General features: G+C 42.2%; 1 long non-coding RNA gene across 2 annotated transcripts; it reads left to right on the forward strand.

The window, feature by feature from the left end:
* Positions 1 to 726: 726 nt before the first annotated feature.
* Positions 727 to 18,561, forward strand: LOC132427956 (uncharacterized). Of its 2 annotated transcripts, none has more exons than XR_009520039.1 (5): positions 727 to 1,251; positions 1,477 to 1,582; positions 3,983 to 4,079; positions 4,189 to 4,585; positions 17,977 to 18,561. It is a non-coding gene; the product is annotated as an uncharacterized lncRNA (long non-coding RNA). The 2 variants fall into 2 exon arrangements; XR_009520040.1 differs by lacking the exon at positions 17,977 to 18,561 and adding an exon at positions 6,169 to 6,659.
* The last annotated feature ends 3,204 nt before the right edge of the window (positions 18,562 to 21,765 follow it).

Consider the following 21,765-nt stretch of genomic DNA (forward strand, 5'->3'; position numbering starts at 1 on the left):
AAATAAAATAAGAGACCATATTAAGTAATTGAGGATGCAAATCAATGGCCTCGGACGTGTTCCTTAGCCTCACTCTGTGAGCCTGGGAAACCAGTAACCGATTCTAATCACAGATTTGTTTTGAAAAGTCCATGATAAAATGTATGAAAAGCAACCGGTATAAGGCCTGGCACAAAACAGATATTAATGTTTTAGCTGTGACCATTACTACTATCACTAACTGCTTTGAGGGCAGCTTCAGACGCGGGTGGGCAGCGAGGGAAGGTTCCCCGGGGTTAAGAGGCCGACTGCCGGCTTCTGGTCTCCGCTCCACCTCGCGCTGTAGGGTCTGTGCCTCTTTCTAGGCTGAAAATGTCGAGAGTACTAACACACACCCCAATGAGGGGATGGCTGCCTAACCGGATTAATGGATGTGAAAGCCTGGAACCGACCCTGGGTCCCCGCATGTAGCGGAGGCCGCGCCTCTTTCCACGGAAGCGCTGCACTCACAGCGAGCGCCCACCTCACCCACTCGGGGGCCTCCCGGGCCCGCCCACACCAAAATGTCCGCCCTGCGCGCAGGCGCAACACTTGCTGCCCCGGCTCGAGACCCCGCCCCCAGGCTCGCGCACTGCCCGCTCCCCCAGGATTGCGGCTCGGGACTGGCCTCAAGGCAGCGCGGGCTCTGATTGGGCGAGGCGGAGTCACGAAGGCGTCATTCTCTTCCGTTTTGTATTCTGCCTGGGCCTAGAGTTCTGGGGGGCTGCTGGGAGGGTACTGCCAGCCAGTTGGCGCCTGCGGGCTGTTGCAGTCTCTTCCCGGGCGTGTAGTGCAGGTGGCCGCGCGTGGTGGCCCGCGGGGCTTTGAGTGGGCGGGACCCTACACCAGCGATAGCTTTAAGGGGAGGAGTACTCGTCAGGGACAACACTGTGCGGGTTAATTTGGGAAGTGATGGTTAAAGGTCATGGCTTGAGACTCACTTGTGTTGTTAATTTTGATGGGGGTAGAGATGGAAGCTGCTCCAGTTAACAGTGAGTTCTCAGTCTGGAGAGGTAAAGACACTTGAATTGTAGGTACTGATTTTGTTCCGCTATGGGGCCTTTATTTTGGTCCCGTGTGCTTCCGTTTGAGCAGTCGGTGGTGGAATTACTAATTTTTAAGAGCATCAGAGTTACTTGAAAACGATGGTGAAGGGAGCCGAATGAGAGGAAAAGGGAGGAATTCCTTTTTTACCTCGAGGAGTTTCGTTTCTAGATCGTGGCGAAAGAGAAGGTATGGGAGACCTAACCTACAAACATATACCAAAAATTATCTGTGCAATATATTTTGATATTAGCTGGTGAGAGTAAAAGATTCCAAATGAAGATAACTAGGATGAGGCCTAACACGGACTTATTGCAAATGGAAACTTAACACGAATACTAGAGGCAAAAGGTGCATAGCCTGGAATGTTGAAGTCCCTGTGATGTGCCTAATAATCTTGTCCATTTGAAGCAGGAAAACAAATCAAGGTGAACTGAAGAAAATGAGCCTTTCCCCAGAGGAGATAGAAGATGGGGAAGATGAGACATCAGAAGATAAGGACAATGGCAGTAGAGATGAGGTAACTATGTGTACAGTGTGCAGCACAGTAACTTACTAATGTCAACAATCCAAATCCAGAGGAAAGCAGTTAAACTGCATTGTTTGGTCTGAAAAGTGGTTTTGTGAACATTTTCCAACTAGTTTCACAAGCTCACCCTAAACTCAATACCAAAATCTGACAAGGTCATTTTTAGAAAGGAACGTTACAGACCATTCTCATGAGCATAGATGTAAAAATTCCAAACAAAGTATTAGCAAACTAAATATTAGTGTTATGCAAAAAGAAAAGTACATTGTGACTAAGAGCAGTTTATTTGGGGAATACAAAAGTGTTCTTTGTTGAAAAGTTATTTTGATTGCCTGGAAATACCGGTTTGAAAGAAAATCTCTTGATTCTTAAAATTGCTTCCTTCAATTCCATTAGTTTGTGTGTCCACCAAACATATGTTTCCATATTTATCCTGTCGGCAAATATTTAGGTCCCTAGTATGTTCTGTTTCTGGCTGGGAGCCTCTGCATTAGTATTCCAATGTAGATAGGTTTAAGTTGGGCCCTAAAAGAATTGCGGTGGGTGAGTGGGTACACAGTGAGTATTGAATGCTTCATCTGTGCAGCCACTGTGCTAGGACTGATGCACTATCTCATTTCATCCTCACAGTGACCACGTTAGGTAGGGATCCTTAGCTCCATTTTATAGACAGGAAAAGAGAGTTAGTCATTGACTAACTTGCTCATGGTTTCATGAGCTAATAAGTGACAAATAATAAGTGACAGAACCCGCGTTATGCATTTGGTTCTGCCGAATCCAAAGCCTCTACTCTTTTCTGGTTCATTTCTCAGTCTTCGCCCAAGCAGCTCTTTTGGAGAGACAGATAGGTATTCAATCGCCAATCTTGATATGGGGCTAAGGCTTTGTCTTTGACTTTGAGTTCACTGTTGCAGTAGCTTATCTTTGTATAAAGTATACCCATTGTGCATCTTCTGCAATTTAAAATTTGTTTCTTTAAAACAAAGCAAAACTTAAACGCTAGGAAAGCAATTCGAAAACAGACGCCTACATTTTTACATTGTTTTCCCCATTCTTTTATGGTTCCTCACCCACACCTAATTTGAGCTTTATTGAGTATGTCCAAAGCGTTCAACTTTGTTTTACTAGGTTCAATAACTTTTTGCATTAATCTGATTGGTTTATATGACATTTATTATGTAATTGAAACTGCAACTACAATGGTCATATATAGGTTTGCGAACAAAAGACTGAGGCTTATTAAGGATACGGTTCAGCTTATAGGATCAGAAATTTCTAGGTGTACCGAGTACCACTTAGTAGCCCATTAGCCGCATGTGCTTTTCGCATGCATTTCATAGGCATCAAGTTAGTAAATCCTGTTTGGAATTGAGATGGCCATTTAATCCAGCCACAGACTAGCTTAATGTGACACAGTTAAGTGGACATAGTTAGTAGACATAGTTAGGAGAGCACCTACTGTACTGTGATGTCCACAACACAGTGCGTTGACTCTCTATACCAATCAGACACACAAAATTCTTGGTGAATGCAACTTTTGTTTCGGAACCCAGACTGTGTTAGCTCAGAGGAAAATAGGAGTAGTCACATTATATTTTCCTTAAACTGAGATGCATGTGTTATGGTTCTAGACTGTTCACACTGGCAGCCTTTGGTCATTCCTCTTTAAAATGTGATGCCTGTGACCGTTTACTCTGATTGGTGCAGCACATAGTGGTGGTATCACAGTTAGATTAACTTCTAGGCTAACCATACCCTACTGTGGGCTCGTTGAAATTATTTAATTCAAACGCTAGTCTCTTTCACGTGCCTTCCCTGATCCCATGTCATTCCTATGCCAGATGAACTGGTCCCTCATCTGTTTGCCTGTAAATATTGTTCATAGCCAGTAATGCTAATCACATATTATAGTGACTCATCTCTTCCTGTGATGTGGGTTGAGGTCTGTATGTGTGTATGTGTGTATGTATATATGCACACATACATATACATTCACACACACCCAGTTGTGTTTTTGCTGGGGCCGCCATAATAACATATCACAGATGTGTGGGTGGCTGAAACAACAGAAATTTACTTTCTCTCAGTTCAGGAGGCCGGATCAAGTTGTTGGCAATTCGGTTATTTCTGAGGCCTCTCTCCTTGGCATGTAGATGTCTTCCTTCTTGCTGTGTTTTCACATGGTCATCCACCGCCCATAGTTCTTCATTTTCTCCTTTTGTATGTGGCGAGACTTCATTCAGTGTTCTGCTAAAATTTTCATCTTTAGTCATTTAGTTTTATAATACTGTGCCCAATTTTTAGTAGCTCTGGGATAGGAATCAGTGGTGTAATTAGGAAGCACGAGGTCCAATTTTGGGGGCCTGGCTCTCATCCCTGTGTATGTTTTAGGTGCCTGCGTGGGGGTCCTCACCTTTGGTGTTTTACTTGAATGCAGAGAGTTGGGACACTACAGACACACTGAGCCACCTGAACAGTCGTTGACTTGGTATGTTTTCCTTGTATACTTTTAGAAACCTAGATCCTTCCCTGTAGAGATTCTGATTTCGAAGCTCTAAGTGAAATACAAGAATTTTCTTTTTCTCTTTTTTTCTTAGACAAGCGTGCCAGGTAATTCTGGTGCTGGGAGCTCTTTTACTGCACACTGAGAAATTCATCCTGGAGAAATCAACACAGATGTTGACACGTGGACCTGAGCAGATCTTGCACTTGCTGACTGTGCAATGTGACTGTCGCCTCCTGGCCACAGAGGAGACATCTCTTCATTGTTGTTCTTCCTCCTCTAGGTTGATGTCCCTCAGAAAAATGGTAGGAAGATTACTACTGCTCCAGGAAATAAAATCGAGGAAAAAAAGTTTCTGGCTCCCATGTTTGCTGAGAAATTAATATCACCATGCAGGAAGGGAGCCACAGGGGCCAAGGTTCCAAAAGACAGGAGGAGTGCCCTGCTCGAGAACCATGAGAAGTGACTTGAGAACCCTGAGGAGGATGAAGGTAAGAACTGTGAGTTGTGTCAGGTTGAGGGATGTAAAGAGTCCCCTCTGGGGACATCCCTGCTGGTGGCTGTCAGGGGTCAGCCCTACGTGCCATTGCACATGGCTCTCGAAAGGGTTCTGTGGAAATGCCACCCTTGGCATCCCTGGCTGATTCTCCAGGCTTGGCTTGAGGAGTCCCAGTGGACATTTGACTTCTGCTGTCCACATGACCAGAATCAGAGTTTTCTCTTTGAGTATTGTACACTCTTTCTCTCCTTGTGCTTATGAGCCAGGCAGGTTAATTGTCCCCCAGATTTCACTCTGAGTGATTTTTTTGTCCTGATGGCGTCTGTGTAACATTTTAAATGGTATTGCTTCCAAAGCAGTAATTCTTAGCATTGTTATGAAAATAGAATAATACATTTTAAATTATTTCAAATAAAAGGTTAAAATGACAGCGAATTTTTTTCTTAGATTTGTATATACAGTCAGACTTATGAGCAGTTTCTCTGAAAGAACAACTTGTCATTTTCATTCTTAACAAGTCTGTGTGGCAGTAATTGATTGGGTGGGTTTTCATTTAGATTCTGAAAAAGAAGCCCTGTATCCTTCATGGGCCAGGGGGAGAAAAGCCTTTCCCCTGGGGGCAGAGGAAGACGAGCAGGACCATAAGGGTGATGACGAAGGCTGTGAGGAAGAGGAAGGTCAGAATGACCTAAACCAGTTCTGTTAAGTGGTAGGCAGTATCAAGGAATTAGAGTTATAAGCGAAGCTGTGGGACAGGCCTGTTGAAGTTCTTTTAGGAACTTGAAGAACTTTTCCTAATTAATTTATAAATGCTTTTAAAAGTATTCTGGGGCTTCTCTGGTGGCACAGTGGTTGAGAGTCTGCCTGCCGATGCAGGGGACGTGGGTTCGTGCCCCGGTCCAGGAAGATCCCACGTGCTGCAGAGCGGCTGGGCCCGTGAGCCATGGCCACTGAGCCTGCACGTCCAGAGCCTGTGCTCCGCAACGGAAGAGGCCACAACAGTGAGAGGCCCGCGCACCACAAAAAAGAAAAAAAAATCCAATTAAAAGTATTCTGACCAGACCTAACCCAGGCATCTTGTGGAGAATAGGCACAGTGTAGGTATGGTATTTGTGGACAGTGTAAAGGCTCCCACTTTACTCATTTAGTGGCACAGACAGACGATTAAAAATACTATATTCTGGGGACTTGCCTAGTGGTGCAGTGGTTAAGAATCTGCCTGCCAACTCAGGGGACACGGGTTCGAGCCCTGGTCCGGGAAGATCCCACATGCCGTGGAGCAATTAAGCCCGTGCACCACGACTACTGAGCTTGCTGTCTAGAACCTGTGAGCCACAACTACTGAGCTCGCGTGCCACAACTACTGAAGCCCACATGCCTCGAGCCTGTGCTCCACAGCAAGAGAAGCCACCGCAATGAGAAGCCCGCGCACCACGACAAAGAGTAGACCCCGCACGCAGCAACTAGAGAAAGCCCGTGCAGCAACGAAGACCCAACACAGCCAAAATAAATAAATAAATTTATTTTACAAAAACCCAAAGAAACAAAAATTTGTATTCTGGCTTTTGCCCACAGAGCCTGTGAAGAAAGCACCTGATAAACCAGAAGGAGGAAATGACCAAACAGAATGCTTCCCCTGAAACCAAAATTCAGAAATTAGAAAGTAACTTCTTTGCTGCGTTTTAGAGCACAAGAGACACGTGGAGAGTTTCATATTGGCAAAAACCAAAACTCTGTTAGTCCAAATGATGGACAAAGGGATTTTAACTGCAGCCTGGTGTTACAATATGCCAGATTCTTCAATGGAAATTTTTTTTAGCATCATTCTTTCTGAACTGTTTCTTTGAGTTCTTTCTCTCTCTCTCTCTCTTTTTCTTTGCCTTTTTGTATGTCAGCTAAACCACCTGTAAGTTTCAAACTATTTGTTGGAAACCTGAATTTCAACAAAACTGTTGCTGAACTAAAAACTGGTCTTAGTGAATTTTTTGCTAAAAATGATGTCGCAGTCGTTGGTGTCAGAGTTGGCTTGTCCAGGTAAATACTGATAAATTAAGGGTGTTGTTAAGAGTTTATCAGCCCAACAATTATTATTCTTGTCAGATCCTTTTGTTACTTGTTCTTCGCCCTTTATAAGATATTACCTCAGCCTCTTGCAGTTCAGAATGAGTATTTAAAGTCCTTCAGTGGCTCGTTTAATAAATCCATTATATTAAATTTTGCTATCCCATTTTTCCAACCAAAATACTAAACTAATCACAAGATCTTCCAGGTCTTTACAGAAACATGTTTTCATGATTTTCCAACTGTGAGCAATGTTATTTGCCTAGAATTATTTTAAACGAACACAGATTTAATCACAAAACCCCTAGCTTTGGTGGCAAATATAGGTTCTGTATCAGTTCTGCTTTTTTGCTGAATTGAATTTCATCGTTTCTTACTTCTTTCTCATCAGAAGCATATGTCTTGGGTGTGAGCATGCTTATTTTATGGTACTCAGGATTTCTTAGGTAGAAATGAAAAGATAATAATAATAGTAAACATTCATTGAGTACTCATTCTACCAGGCATTGTTCCTTGTTTATTTAACTCATTGAATCCATAAGACAATTCTCAGCGGTAATTATTGTCATTATCCCCATTTTACAAAGGAGGAAATTGAGGCACAGAGAAGTTAAGTGACATACCGAATATCACACAGTTAGAAAGTGACAGGGTCAGGATTTGAGCCCAGCATTCTGGCTCCAGAGGTGATGCCACAACTTTTGACACATTGCTCTGCTTACACTTTTTATTAACTATATTGTGAAATATTGTTGTGTTTGTAGTAAATAAACATTCCTTTTGCATTAAAAAAAAATTCTTGGGACTTCTCTGGTGGCACAGTGGTTAAGAATCCACCGGCCAATGCAGGGAACACGGGTTCGAGCCCTGGTCCTGGAGGATCCCACATGCTGCAGAGCAACTAAGCCGTTTGCCACAACTACTGAGCCTGCACTTTAGAGCCCGCGAGCCATAACTACTGAGCCCGTGTGCCACAGCTACTGAAGCCTGTGGACCTAGAGCCTGTGCTCCGCAACAAGAGAAGCCACCACAATGAGAAGCCTGTGCACTGCAACGAAGAGTAGTCCCCCCTCGCTGCAACTAGAAGAAAGCCCGCAGGCAGCAACGAAGACCCAGCACAGCCCCCCCCACCAAAAAAAAAAAAAGAAACTTACTCTAATAGCCTTTGAGTTTGCCAACACGTTCTATTTTAAGAATGATATTTTTGGGAGTTCCCTGGTGGTCCAGTGGTTAGGACTCTGCACTTTCACCGCCGTGGGCATGGGTTCAATCCCTGGTCAGGTAACTAAGATCCCACAAGCTGGGGCTTCCCTGGTGGCGCAGTGGTTAAGAATCCGCCTGCCAGTGCAGGGGACACAGGTTCGAGGCCTGGTCCGGGAAGATCCCACATGCCACGGAGCAGCTAAGGCAGTGCGTCACAACTACTGACCCTGCGTGAGCCGGCGAGCCATAACTACTGAGCCCGTGTGCCACAACTCCTGAAGACTGCATGCCTAGAGTCCATGCTCCACAGCAAGAGAAGCCACCGCAATGAGAAGCCCGTGCACTGCAACGAAGAGTAGCCCCTGCTCGCTGCAACTAGAGAAAGCCCGCGCGCAGCAACAAAGACCCAACACCACCAAAAATAAATAAATTTATTTAAAAAAAAATCCCACAAGACGCATGGCATGGCCAAAAAAAAAAAAAAAAGATATTTTTGTTTCAATTCACAAGTGCAATGGCTGTTTCTTAAAACAGAAATTCAAAAGCGTGTCGTTTCATTTTTTATAGCTTTTGGTTAAATCTGGCCGGTAGTTAGAAAACTAATAATGATTTCAGCGGGTGAGTTTGCCCTGACTCTCAGTCCTTGCCCTGGAGGAGGGCTTCTCGACTCTTGCACTATTAAAATTTGGGGCCAGCTAATTCCTTGTTGGGGGGGACTGTTCAACAGCATCCCTGGATTCTACCCACTAGATGCTAGAAGTCCCCCAGTTGTGACGGCCAAAGATGTCTCCAGGTATTGTCAGACTCACCCCAGGTGAGAACTGCTGCTCTCCGGTTACTTGATGGCACTGATATTGCCAGTTGGGGGAGCCTTGGTTTTAATTTGTAAAATTTGACAGCTGCGTTTGACTCAATGCTAATTTCCACTTTCACAGCCAGTGTGAGTAGCCAGCTGGAAGGCATATGCCTTTTGACTCTACTTGTGTTTTTTTTCCCTTTTCGGCTGCATCTCTGTAGGAGATTTGGTTATGTGAATTTTAAATCTGCTAACGACCAGGAAAAAGCCTTGGAACTTAGTGAGACAAACGTCCTTGGATATGAAATTAAATGGAAGAAACCGAAAAGGGAAAGGAAACAAAGAAACGTATGCAAGCAAGGTAACTTGTTCAGAGATACCTGTGTACCTAGAAGACGCTGCATCAGACAGGAATATTGTATTCTTTCTTACTCCGTGCAAGCACTCCTCAGTTTCTAGCAAGTCGCCTACTTCCACAGCACAGACTCTCTCTGCTGTGCTCACTCCTTCTGCTCTAGCCGCACGGCTCACCTTCTCTGTCCTAATGTTCGTGACTTATCCCCTGGCTATTGACAACCCATTCAAGAGTCTCAGCTTAAAGCTTACCTCTGCAGATCAGAAAAATTTTCCCTTGCCCCCAGACTAAGTTAAGTCTTCTCTACTTGATGTTCTCATTTCCCTTTTTACTTTTCCTACCTGACACTTACCACAGTTTGTAATTATGTGACTATTTGTTTACTAGCCTTTTCCGCAACAAGACTACATTCTCAAGAGTGGAGGCCAAGTCCGTATTTTCACAGCCAGCACGTAGCACAGGCCGTTGTCACCCAGACGCTGTGTGCAAATGTTTGGTTTTTTTAATACTTTATTTATTTATCTTCCTTATTTATTATTATTATTTTTTTGGCTGTGTCAGGTCTTAGTTATGGCACAGGGGATCTTTGTTGAGGCATGAGAGAGCTTTTTGTTACGACACGCGTGGGCTTCTCTCTAGTTGTGGCATGCAGGTTTTCTCTTTCTGCTTGCAGCGTGCAGGCTCCAGAGCATGTGGGCTCTGTAGTTTGCAGCACGTGGGCTTAGTTGCCCTGCAGTATGTGGGATCTTAGTTCCCTGACCAGGGATTGAACCTGCGTCCCCTGCATTGGAAGGTGGATTCTTTACCACTGGACCACCAGGGAAGTCCCCAAATATTGTTAAATGAAGGAATATGTACTACTCTCCAACTCTTTGAGAAGTATTTTTTCTCTCTTGGAGAACTCTTGATGCTTATGAGATCTAAACTCAGACTAAAAATACTCTTTTTGTGTTTATGAAGATGGAAATGCCAAAACACTTTTGATCAAGAACTTGCCTGACAGAGTCACTCAGCATGAATTAATAGAAGTGTTTGAGGATACTTTTCAAATCAGATTGGTGAGCAAGGATGGGATGAGTGAAAGGTATGTCTTTGTACCTTGTACTGAAAAAGAATATATGATAACAGAATTTCATTGTATTCTCCCAAATCACTCATACCGGATTTTAGAGAAGGAAAAAGTAGTTATCCAGCCTTTCTACCAGCAGGCAGAGAAAGCATCATAAATGGATAGCCAAAGGCTTCTAGAAGACTGTAGGGCTGTCATAGAGGAATGAAGACTTTATTCTATCAAGTACAAGATTGAAGATTAGAAGAATCCACTCCTAGGTTATCATCATCCTATCTCTCCAGGGCTGACACAGGAAAATAACACCCTTGGTGACTTGTCTGGACAGGTACCAAAAGAGAACATTAACTTGGTCTGTTAGAATTATGTTGTAGCCAATTAATGAAACACTGTCACTATATACCTGGGCTTTGGTAGCCTAAGAGGGTGAATATGGTGAAATTAGAAAGGATGGAATAGAATGTATTTTGAAGGGATTCTCAATGTGGTAAAAATTGGGTATCAGGATTACAGATACAGTTGAGCTAAATTTGTTGGTGTAGGTGAACTCTAAAATAATCTATGCCACTGTATTCTGATGACCATGATCTCTGGAAAAGAATCCCACAGATTTAGAGAACAAGTCTGAAAAGATAAATCCCAAATTGTTAGCAGTGTTTACTGTGAGGAGGTTTGGGGGCACTCTGCTGGGCTTGCATACCATACCCCCAAATTAACTCAAAATAGATCAAAGACCTAAATGTAAGAGCTAAAATAGAAAACGACAAACAGAACACAGGAGTAAATCTTTGTGATCTTGGATTAGAGTCTTGCACAAGCAATAAAAGAGAAGATTGAGAAGTTGGGCTTTATCAAAATTAAAAACATTTGTACTTCAGAGGACACTATCTAAAAAGTCAAAAGAAACCCTACATCCTGGGAGAAAATATTGCAAATCATATATATGAAAGAGACCTGTATATATAAAAGATATATAAAGAACTCCTACAGCTCAATAATTAAAAGACAACCCAATTAAAAAATGGGGAAAGGGCTTGAATGACCGTTTCTCCAAACAAGGTGTACAAATGGCCAATAAACATGTAGAAAGATGCTCAACATTAGTCACTGAGGAAGTGCAAATCAAAACCATGATGTGAAGGAGGACTGAGTCAAGATGGTGGACTAGGAGGACGCGGAATTCGCATCTCCGCACAACTAGGGAACCTACCAGGCACCGTTGGGGGATCATGGACATCTAAGGGGATGGGAGGAACTGCTAGCAACCGGCTTGTGGGATATTGGTTCCCAGGCTGGAGGTCGGGCCTGAGCTCCTGTAGTGGGAGCTCTGAGTCCAAACTGCTGGACTAACAGAGAACCTCAGACCCCAGGGAGTATTAATTGGAGTGAGCCCTCCCATGGGTCCTAATCTCAGTACCAAGACCCAGCTCTATCCAACTGCCTGCAAACTCCAGTGCTGGACGCCTCAGGCCAAACAACCAGTAAGACAGGAATACAGCCCCACCCATCAAAAAAAAGAAAAAAGAAAAAAGAAACGACAGAAAAATATGTTACAGATGAAGGAGCAAGATAAAAACCCACAAAACCAAATAAATGAAGATGAAATAGGCAACCTATAATTCAGAGTAATGATAGTAAAGATGATCCAAAATTTCGGAAACAGAACGGAGAAAACATAAGAAACAGTTAACAAGGATCTAGAGGAACTAAAGAGCAAACAAACAGTGATGAACAACACAATAACTGAAATTAAAAGTACCCTGGAAGGAATCAATAGGAGAATAACTGAGGCAGAAGAATGGATAAGTGACCTAGAAGATAAAATGGTGGGAATAACTGCCAGGGAGCAGAATAAAGAAAAAAGAGTGAAAAGAATTGAGGACAGTCTCAGAGACCTCTGGGAAAACATCCAATGCACCAACATTCGAATTATAGGGGTCCCAGAAGAAGAAGAAAGAAAGAAAGAAAGGGTATGAGAAAATATTTGAAGAGGTTATAGTCGAAAACTTCCCTAACATGGGAAAGGAAATAGTCAAGTCCAAGAAGCGCGGGGAGTCCCATACAGGATTAACCAAAGAAACACGCCAAGACACACATTAATCAAACTATCAAAAATTAAATACAAAGAAAAAATATTAAAAGCAACAAGGGAAAAGCAACATATAACATATAAGGGAATCCCCATAAGGTTAACAGCTGATCTTTGAGCAGAAACTCTGCAAGCCAGGAGGAAGTGGCAGGACATATTTAAAGTGATGAAAGGGAAAAACCTAAAAGCAAGATTACTCTACCCAGCAAGGATCTCATTCAGATTGAACGGAGAAATTAAAACCTTTACAGACAAGCATAGTTAAGAGAATTCAGCACCACCAAACCAGCTTTACAACAAATGCTAAAGGAACTTCTCTAGGCAGGGAACACGAGAGAAGGAAAAGACCTACAAAAACAAACCCAAAACAATTAAGAAAATGGTAATAGGAACATACACATCGATAGTTACCTTAAATGTAAATGGATTAAATGCTCCAACCAAAAGATATAGACTGGCTGAATGGAAACAAAAACAAGACCTGTATATATACTGTCTACAAGAGACCCACTTTAGACCTAGGGACGTATACAGACTGAAAAAGGTATTACATGCAAATGGAAATCAAAAGAAAGCTGGTGTAGCAATTCTCATTGACTTTAAAATAAAGACGATTACCAGAGACAAAGAAGGACACTACATAATGATCAAGGGATCAATCCAGAAGATACAACAATTGTAAATGTTTATGCACCCAACACAGGAGCACCTCAATACATAAGGAGAATGCTAACAGCCATAAAATGGGAAAGCAACAGTAACACAATAATAGCAGGGGACTTTTAACACCCCACGTTCACCAATGGACAGATCATCCAAAATGAAAATAAATAAGGAAACACAAGCTTTAAATGACACATTAAACAAGATGGACTTAATTGATATTTATAGGGCATTCCGTCCAAAAACAACAGAATACACTTTCTTCTCAAGTGCTCATGGAACATTCTCCAGGATAGACCATATCTAGGGTCACAAATCAAGCCTTGGCAAATTTGAGAAAATTGAAATCATATCAAGTATCTTTTCTGATCACAATGCTATGAGACTAGATATCAATTACAGGAAAAACACTGTAAAAAATACAAACACATGGAGGTTAAACAATATGCTACTAAATAACCAAGAGATCGCTGAAGAAATCAAAGAGGAAATCAAAAAATACCTAGAAACAAATGACAAAACACGACGACCCAAAACCTATGGGATGCAGCAAAAGCAGTTGTAAGAGGGAAGTTTATAGCAATACAATCCTACCTCAAGAAACAAGAAAATCTCAAATAAACAACCTAACCTTACACCTAAAGCAACTAGAGAAAGAACAAAAAAAGCCCCAAAGTTAGCAGAAGGAAAGAAATCATAAAGATCAGATCAGAAATAAATTTTAAAAAATGGAGGAAACAATGGCAAAGATCAATGAAACTAAAAGCTGGTTCTTTGAGAAGATAAACAAAATTGATAAACCATTAGCCAGACTCATCAAGAAAACAAGGGAGAAAACTCAAATCAACAGAATTAGGAATGAAAAAGGAGAAGAAACAGCTGACACTGCAGAAATACAAAGGATCATGAGAGATTACTACAAGCAACTATATGCCAATAAAATGGACAGCTTGGAAGAAATGGACAAATTCTTAGAAAAGCACAGCTTTCCGAGACTGAACCAAGAAGAAATAGAAAATATAAACAGACCAGTCACAAACAGTGAAATTGAAACAGTGATTAAAAATCTTCCAACAAACAAAAGCCCAGGACCAGATGGCTTCACAGGAGAATTCTCAAACATTTAGAGAAGAGCTAACACCTGTCCTTCTCAAACTCTTCCAAAGCATAGCAGAGGGAGGAACACTCCCAAACTCATTCTACGAGGCCACCATCATCCTGATACCAAAACCAGGCAAAGATGTCACAGAAAAAGAAAACTACAGGCCAATATCACTGATGAACGTACATGTAAAAATCCTCAACAAAATACTAGCAAACAGAATCCAACAGCACATTAAAAGGATCATATACCATGATCAAGTGGGGTTTATCCCAGGAATGCAAGGATTCTTCAATATACGCAAATCAATCAGTGTGATACACCATATTAAGAAACTGAAGGATAAAAAACATATGATAACCTCAATAGATGCAGAAAAAGCTTTTGACAAAATTCAATACCCATTTATGATAAAAACTCCCCAGAAAGTAGGCATAGAGGGAACCTACCTCAACATAATAAAGGCCATGTATGACAAACCCACAGCCAACATCGTTCTCAGTGGTGAAAAACAAACCATTTCCTCTAAGATCAGGAACAAGACAAGGGTGCCCATTCTCACCACTGTTATTCCACATAGTTTTGGAAGTTTTAGCCACAGCAGTTAGAGAAGAAAAAGAAATAAAAGGAATCCAAATCGGAAAAGAAGAGGTAAAACTGTCACTGTTTGCAGATGACATGATACTATACATAGAGAATCCTAAAGATGCTAACAGCAAACTACTAGAGCTAATCAATGAATTTGGTAGAGTAGCAGGATACAAAATTAATGCACAGAAATCTCTTGCATTCCTATACATTAATGATTAAAAGTCTGAAAGTGAAATTAAGGAAACACTCCCATTTACCACTGCAACAAAAAGAATAAAATACCTAGGAATAAACCTATCTAAGGAGACAAAAGACCTGTATGCAGAAAACTGTAAGACACTGATGAAAGAAATTAAAGATGATATAAACGGAGAGATATGCCATGTTCTTGGATTGGAAGAATCAACATTGTGAAAATGACTGTGCTACCCAAAGCAATCTACAGATTCAGTGCAATCCATATCAAACTACCAATGGCATTTTTCACAGAACTAGGACAAAAAAACTGCACAATTTGTATGGAAACACAAAAGACCCTGAATAGCCAAAGCAACCTTGAGAAAGAAAACCGGAGCTGGAGGAATCAGGCTCCCTGACTTCAGACTATACTACAAAGCTACAGTAATCACGACAGTATGGTACTGGCACAAAAACAGAAATACAGATCAATGGAACAGGATAGAAAGCCCAGAGATAAACCCATGCACATATGGTCACCTTATCTTTGATAAACGAGGCAAGAATACGCAGTGGAGAAAAGACAGCCTCTTCAATAAGTGGTGCTGGAAAAACTGGACAGCTACGTGTAAAAGAATGAAATTAGAACACTTCCTAACACCACTCACAAAAAAAAAGTCAAAATGCATTAAAGACCTAAATGTAAGGCCAGACACTATAAAACTCTTAGAGGAAAACTTAGGCAGAACACTCTATGACATAAATCACAGCAAGATCCTTTCTGACCCACCCCCTAGAGAAATGGAAATGAAAACAAAAACAAATGGGACCTAATGAAACGTAAAAGCTTTTGCACAGCAAAGGAAACCATAAACAAGACGAAAAGACAACCCTCAGAATGGGAGAAGATATTTGCAAACGAAGCAACTGACAAAGAATTAATCTCTAAAATATACAAGCAGCTCATGCAGCTCAATATCAAAAAAACAAACAATCCAATGCAATAATGGGGAGAAGACCTAAATAGATATTTCTCCAAAGAAGATAATACAGATTGCCAGCAAACACATGAAAGGATGCTCAACATCACTAATCATTAGAGAAATGTAAATCAAAACTACAATGAGGGGGCTTCCCTGGTTGCGCAGTGGTTAAGAATCTGCCTGCCAATGCAGGAGACACAGGTTCGAGCCCTGGTCTGGGAAGATCCCACATGCCGCGGAGCAACTAAGCCCGTGCGTCACAACTACTGAGCCTGCGCTCCAGAGCCTGCGAGCAACAACTACTGAAGCCCATGTGCCTAGAGCCAGTGCTCCACAACAAGAGAAGCCACCGCAATGAGAAGCCTGTGCACCGCAGTGAAGAGTAGCCCCCCGCTCGCCATAACCAGAGAAATGCCCGCGTGCAACAACGAAGACCCAACGTAGCCAAAAATGAAATACATTAAATACATAAATTTATATAAAAAAAAACCTACAATGAAGTATCACCTCATACCGGTCAGAATGGCCATCATCAAAAAATCTACAAATAATAAATGCTGGAGAGGGTGTGGAGAAAAGGGAACCCTCTTGCACTGTTGGTGGGAATGTAAATTGATACAGCCACTATGGAGAACAGTATGGAGGTTCCTTAAAAAACTGAAAATAGAACTGTCATATGACCCAGCAATCCCACTACTGGGCATATACCATGAGAAAACCATAATTCAAAAAGAGTCATGTACCACAATGTTCATTGCAGCACCATTTACAATAGCCAGGACATGGAAGCAACCTAAATGTCCATCAACAGATGAATGGATAAAGAAGATGTGGCACATATATACAATGGAATACTCTTCAGCCATAAAAGGAAACGAAATTGAGTTATTTGTAGTGAGGTGGATGGACCTAGAGTCTGTCATGCAGAGTGAAGTAAGTCAGAAAGAGATAAACAAATACCATATGCTAACACATATATATGGAATCTAAAAAATATGGTTCTGATGAACCTAGGGGGAGGACAGGAATAAATATGCAGATGTAGAGGATGGACTTGAGGACATGGGGAGGGGGAAGGGTAAACTGGGATGAAGTGAGAGAGTAGCATTGACATATACACACTGCCAAATGTAAAATAGATAGCTAGTGGGAAGCAGCTGCATAGCACAGGGAGATCAGCTCGGTGCTTTGTGACCACCTAGAGGGGTGGGATAGGGAGGGTGCGAGGGAGACGCAAGAGGGAGCATATATAGGGATATATGTATGCATATAGCTGATTCACTTTGTTATACAGCAGAAACACAACATTGTAAAGAAATTATACTCCAATAAAGATGTTAAGAAAAACCAAAATGAAACAAAACCATGATGTGATACCACTGCACACTTGTTAGAGTGGCTGTAATAAAAAAGACAATAAGAAGTGTTGACAAGGATGTGGAGAAATCAGAACCCTCTCTCATTGCTGGTGGGAATGTAAAATAGCACAGTTGCTTTGGAAAACGGTTTAGCAGTTTCTCAAATGTTAAACATAGAGTTGCCATACAGTCCAGCAATTCTCCTGTTAGGTATGAATCCACAAGAAGTGAAAACGTATATCCACACATTTCTACAAATGTTTGTATGAGCTTTACTCATAATAGCCCAAACCGGAAACAACCCAGAATGTCTTAACAGCTGATGAATGGATAAACAAAATGTAGTATTTTCATGCAATGTAATGTTACTCAGCCATGAAAAGGAATGAAGTACTGATACATGCTACAACACGGATGAATCTCAAAAATATTAGGCTAAGTGAAAGAAGCCAGACACAAAAGATGGCATATTTGTATAATCCCAGTTATGTGAAATGTCCAGAATAGGTAGATCTACAGAGACAGGAAGTAGCATAGTGATTGCCTACAGCTGGGGGATGGGAGTGAGTTGGGGGGGATGAGGAGTGACCGGGGCTGGGTGCTTAACTGTCCTAAAATTAGATTATGGTGATGGTTGTAGAATTCTGTAAATATACCCTTGTACACTTTAAATGGGTGAATTTTATGATTTGGAAATTATATCTCAGTAGAGCTTTTTAAAAAAAAACAGTGTGCGTATGTGTATACATTTGCTTTTATTTATACAGCATGTTGCCTCTAAGGATAGAAATTGGGCAGAAGGAAGACGTCACTGTATCCTGTCTACCTTTTGCATTTCAACTCTTGTATGTGCATTACTAATTCGAAAGACAATACAGAAGAGTCCTAAATGTTGACATCTTTCTTCTCTCCCCTACCCTATCCCCACAATTGCAGGATCGCCTCTATTGACTTCAAGTCACAGGCCGATGCAGAGAGAGCCTTGGAAGAGAAGCAAGGAACAGAGATCGGTGGGCTTTCTGTAGTTCTGGAACTTGTCGGAGCAAAAAGCCAAGGCCAAGATGAGAGAGACGGGAGGGAAAAAAGTGCAACTGGCAAAGTAAGGGTGTGACAGCTCTGTAGATGGAGACTCGCCAGGTTTCCCAGGGAGGGGCTAGTATGAGGTTAGGGGCACTTGGCACTGTTTTATTTTTTGTTTTTTTTGTTTTTTTTGGCTGCGTTGGGTCTTCGTTGCTGCACATGGGCTTTCTCTACTTGTGGTGGGCGGGGGCTACTCTTTGTTGCAGTGTGTGGGCTTCTCATTGTGGTGGCTTCTCTTGCTGCAGAGCATAGGCTCTAGGGGCACGGGCTTCAGTTAGTTGCAGCACATGAGCCCTAGAGTGTGCAGGCTTCTGTAGTTGCAGCATGTGGGCTCAGTAGTTGTGGCTCGCGGGCTGTAGAGCGCAGGCTTGGTAGTTGTGGCGCGCGGGCTTACTTGCTCTGCGGCACGTGGGATCTTCCTGGACCAGGGTTTGAACCCGTGTCCCCTGCATTGGTAGGTGGATTCTTAACCACTGCACCACCAGGGAAGTCCCACTTGGCACTTTTAAATACAGTTTCTCTATCAGGAATGTGTAAGTCATCCTCATAATTCTGTCAAGCTAATAAGTATTGTCCTAGTTAACTGTAACCTCGAAGCCTGCAGAAGGCATGGCACTTTGAGAGACATCAGTTTAGTTCCCCCTTTTGGGGTATCTTCTAGGATTCTGTTTCAACAAGCTCTTAAATCTGTGGTTTTAGAGTTAGATATTTAATTCTCTTCAAGTTGTGCTTTTTGTATTTTTGTTTTTTAAAAAATTTTGGCTCTGTTGCGTGGCTTGCGGGCCACGGCAGTGAAAGGGCCGAATCCTAACCACTAGACCACCAGGGAACTTCCTCAGGTTTAAAGACCCCAAACCTAATCTCCCTAATCTGATTGCTCGACGTGGTGGCTTATACAGAAAAAATAAATAAAACAATAGAATTTACCATGAATATTTTTTAAAATCAAGAGATTTCACATAAAAAACTGGATTTCCAACTGCTTTTGCTACATCAGAAAATCTGGTGGCCCTGGGGCTGCGTCCCTACACGTCCACAGGCGTCTGGAGAGAGGCAGCTGCTTCCTTTCAGCTGTGGCATTTGTTCTGCTGGCTATAGCCCCACTGTTCTGGAAGTTCTTACCAACCCTGAAGGAGTGAACATCACGCTGACACTTTGAAAAAATAGTGAATACTTTTTTTTTTTTTTTATCACAAAGCTGTACTTTTTTCTTCTTGGTAAAGATATTTTTATATGTCTTATGCATTTGTCTCTTTCAAAAGTGGGAAAATGGAAGTTAGACAAGAAAACCATAGACTTCAAGAAAAATGGGAGAGAGCTTATTTCTTTGGAGGTAAAAGAACGTTCCTTCATATTTAATATGCAAACAACGTCTGTCTGTGTCAAGAGAATGTGACCTAAGACACCATTATGAAAGCAGCCATCGTAGGAACCATGATGAATCTACAGAAAAGCTGTGTGATAGAAAATTCAATGAACTGAAAAAAAGACTGAAATTTCAACATGATTTGCTTTTGAATGTGAATAAAATAAGTGATGCTGCTATGAAATGTAGTTACATATTAAGCGAGAAAATTGCCCGGGCAGCCAAACCTTTTGCAGATGGTGAGTTTATCAAGGACTGTCTGTTGAGTGCGGCAGAAATCATGTGCCCTGAACAGAGACAAGCGTTTGCCAACATAAGACTGACTGGTAGTGTTGTTGCCCAGCATGTTTACAACACGACTGAGAACTTGCAGGACAGGTTGCAAGAAAAAGCCGAATCATTTGTGGCTTTTTCCATTGCAGCTCAGGAAGGAGTGGATGGAAATATGGACCCCCACGTAGGTGTATTTATTCGTGGTGGCAATGAAACTTTTGATGTGACCGAAGAACTTCTGGACCTGGCCCCCATAACAGGCACAACATCAGGAAATGAATGTTGAGAAAAGTCTTAAAACATTTAACGTGGACTGGTCAAAATTGGTGAGTATTAGCACAGATGGTGACTCTGCGATGGTTGGTGTTAAAGAATTAGTTGCAAAACTGAAATCTAAAGTGTCAGGGCTGGGCTTCCCTGGTGGCGCAGTGGTTAAGAATCTGCCTGCCAATGCAGGGGGCACAGGTTCGAGCCCTGGTCCAGGAAGATCCCATGTGCCGTGGAGCAACTAAGCCTGTGCGCCCCAACTACTGAGCCTGCTCTCTAGAGCCTGCGTGCCACAACTACTGAAGCGCGCACGCCTGGAGCCCGTGCTGCACAACAAGAGAAGCCAGTGCAATGAGAAGCCTGCACACCACAATGAAGAGTAGCCCCCGCTCACTGCAACTAGAGACAGCCCACGTGCAGCGACGAAGACCCAATGCAGCCAAAAATAAATAAATTTATTTAAAAAAAAAAAAAAAGTGTCAGAGGTTTGCCAAGACACGGAACTAAAGTCTGTGCATGGCCTCATTCTCCAGGAGTCACTTTGTGCTAAAAGGTTAAAAATGATAGTTAAGGGCTTCCCTGGTGGCACAGTGGTTGAGAGTCCGCCTGCCGATGCAGGGGACACGGGTTCGTGCCCCGGTCCAGGAAGATCCCACGTGCCGCCGAGCGGCTGGGCCCGTGAGCCATGGCCGCTGAGCCTGCGCATCCGGATCCTGTGCTCCGCAACGGGAGAGGCCACAACAGTGAGAGGCCCGTGTACAGCAAAAAAAAAAAAAAAAAAAAAAAAAAAAATGGTAGTTAAAAAACGACTATGTCATGGACATCGTAGTTTATACCATAATCTGGATACGCTCCCATGGCTTGGACCGCAGAAAGTTCGGTGCTTTGTTTAATGAGTTAGATGCACCATATGGAAGCATGTTCTGCTCCATGGAACTTAAGTGGCTGAGTTGTGGTGTGGTCCTAAGGCAGGTTTTTGAATTGTTGGAGGAAATTAACTTTTTCCTGTCTTCTAGAGGAAAATCTGTGCCTCAGCTTACAAGCAAAGATTGGGTCAGAGACTTAGCCTTTTTGGTTGACATTATGACATATCTAAACATGTTGGATATTTCTCTGCAAAGGCGTTCTCAAGTGGTGACACAAATGTATGATTCAGTTGGCTCATTCCTAGCAAAATTGTGTCGTTGGGAGACTCATATGGCAAGGAACAATCTGGCCCACTTTCCTACACTGAAATTAGTTTTTGAACATGAAAATGACGGCCTGAACTACATTCACCAAATTAAAGAGTTGAAGGCTGAATTCCAAAAAAGGTTCTCTGATGAAAACTTTATGAGAATGAACTAATATTGTTCAGTTCCCCTTTCTCAATTAGTATCAATAATGTGAATGAAGAGCTACAAATGGACGTTATTGAACTGCAGTGCAACAGTATACTGAAAGCCAAATATGGTGACGTTGGCATCCCAGAATTCTACAGACACCTTGGGAACGGTTACCCGAAATATAAAAACCATTGCGCAAAGGTTCTGTCCATGTTTGGAAGTATTTATGTTTGTGAGCAGCTCTTTTCTGCTATGAAACTAAAGAAAAGTAAATGTTGCTCCCAGTTAAAGGATTCAGAGATGAATGTGCAGCACAGGATTCACAGCCTGACGTTGATTGACATCTTGGGGCATAAGAAAGGAGTGTCAGATTTTGAATTTCAAATCTGAGGAGTAATAAATTATGGAACTTTG

This window comes from Delphinus delphis, chromosome 7, assembly GCF_949987515.2.
Source record: "Delphinus delphis chromosome 7, mDelDel1.2, whole genome shotgun sequence".
Classification (NCBI taxonomy): Eukaryota; Metazoa; Chordata; class Mammalia; order Artiodactyla; family Delphinidae; genus Delphinus; species Delphinus delphis.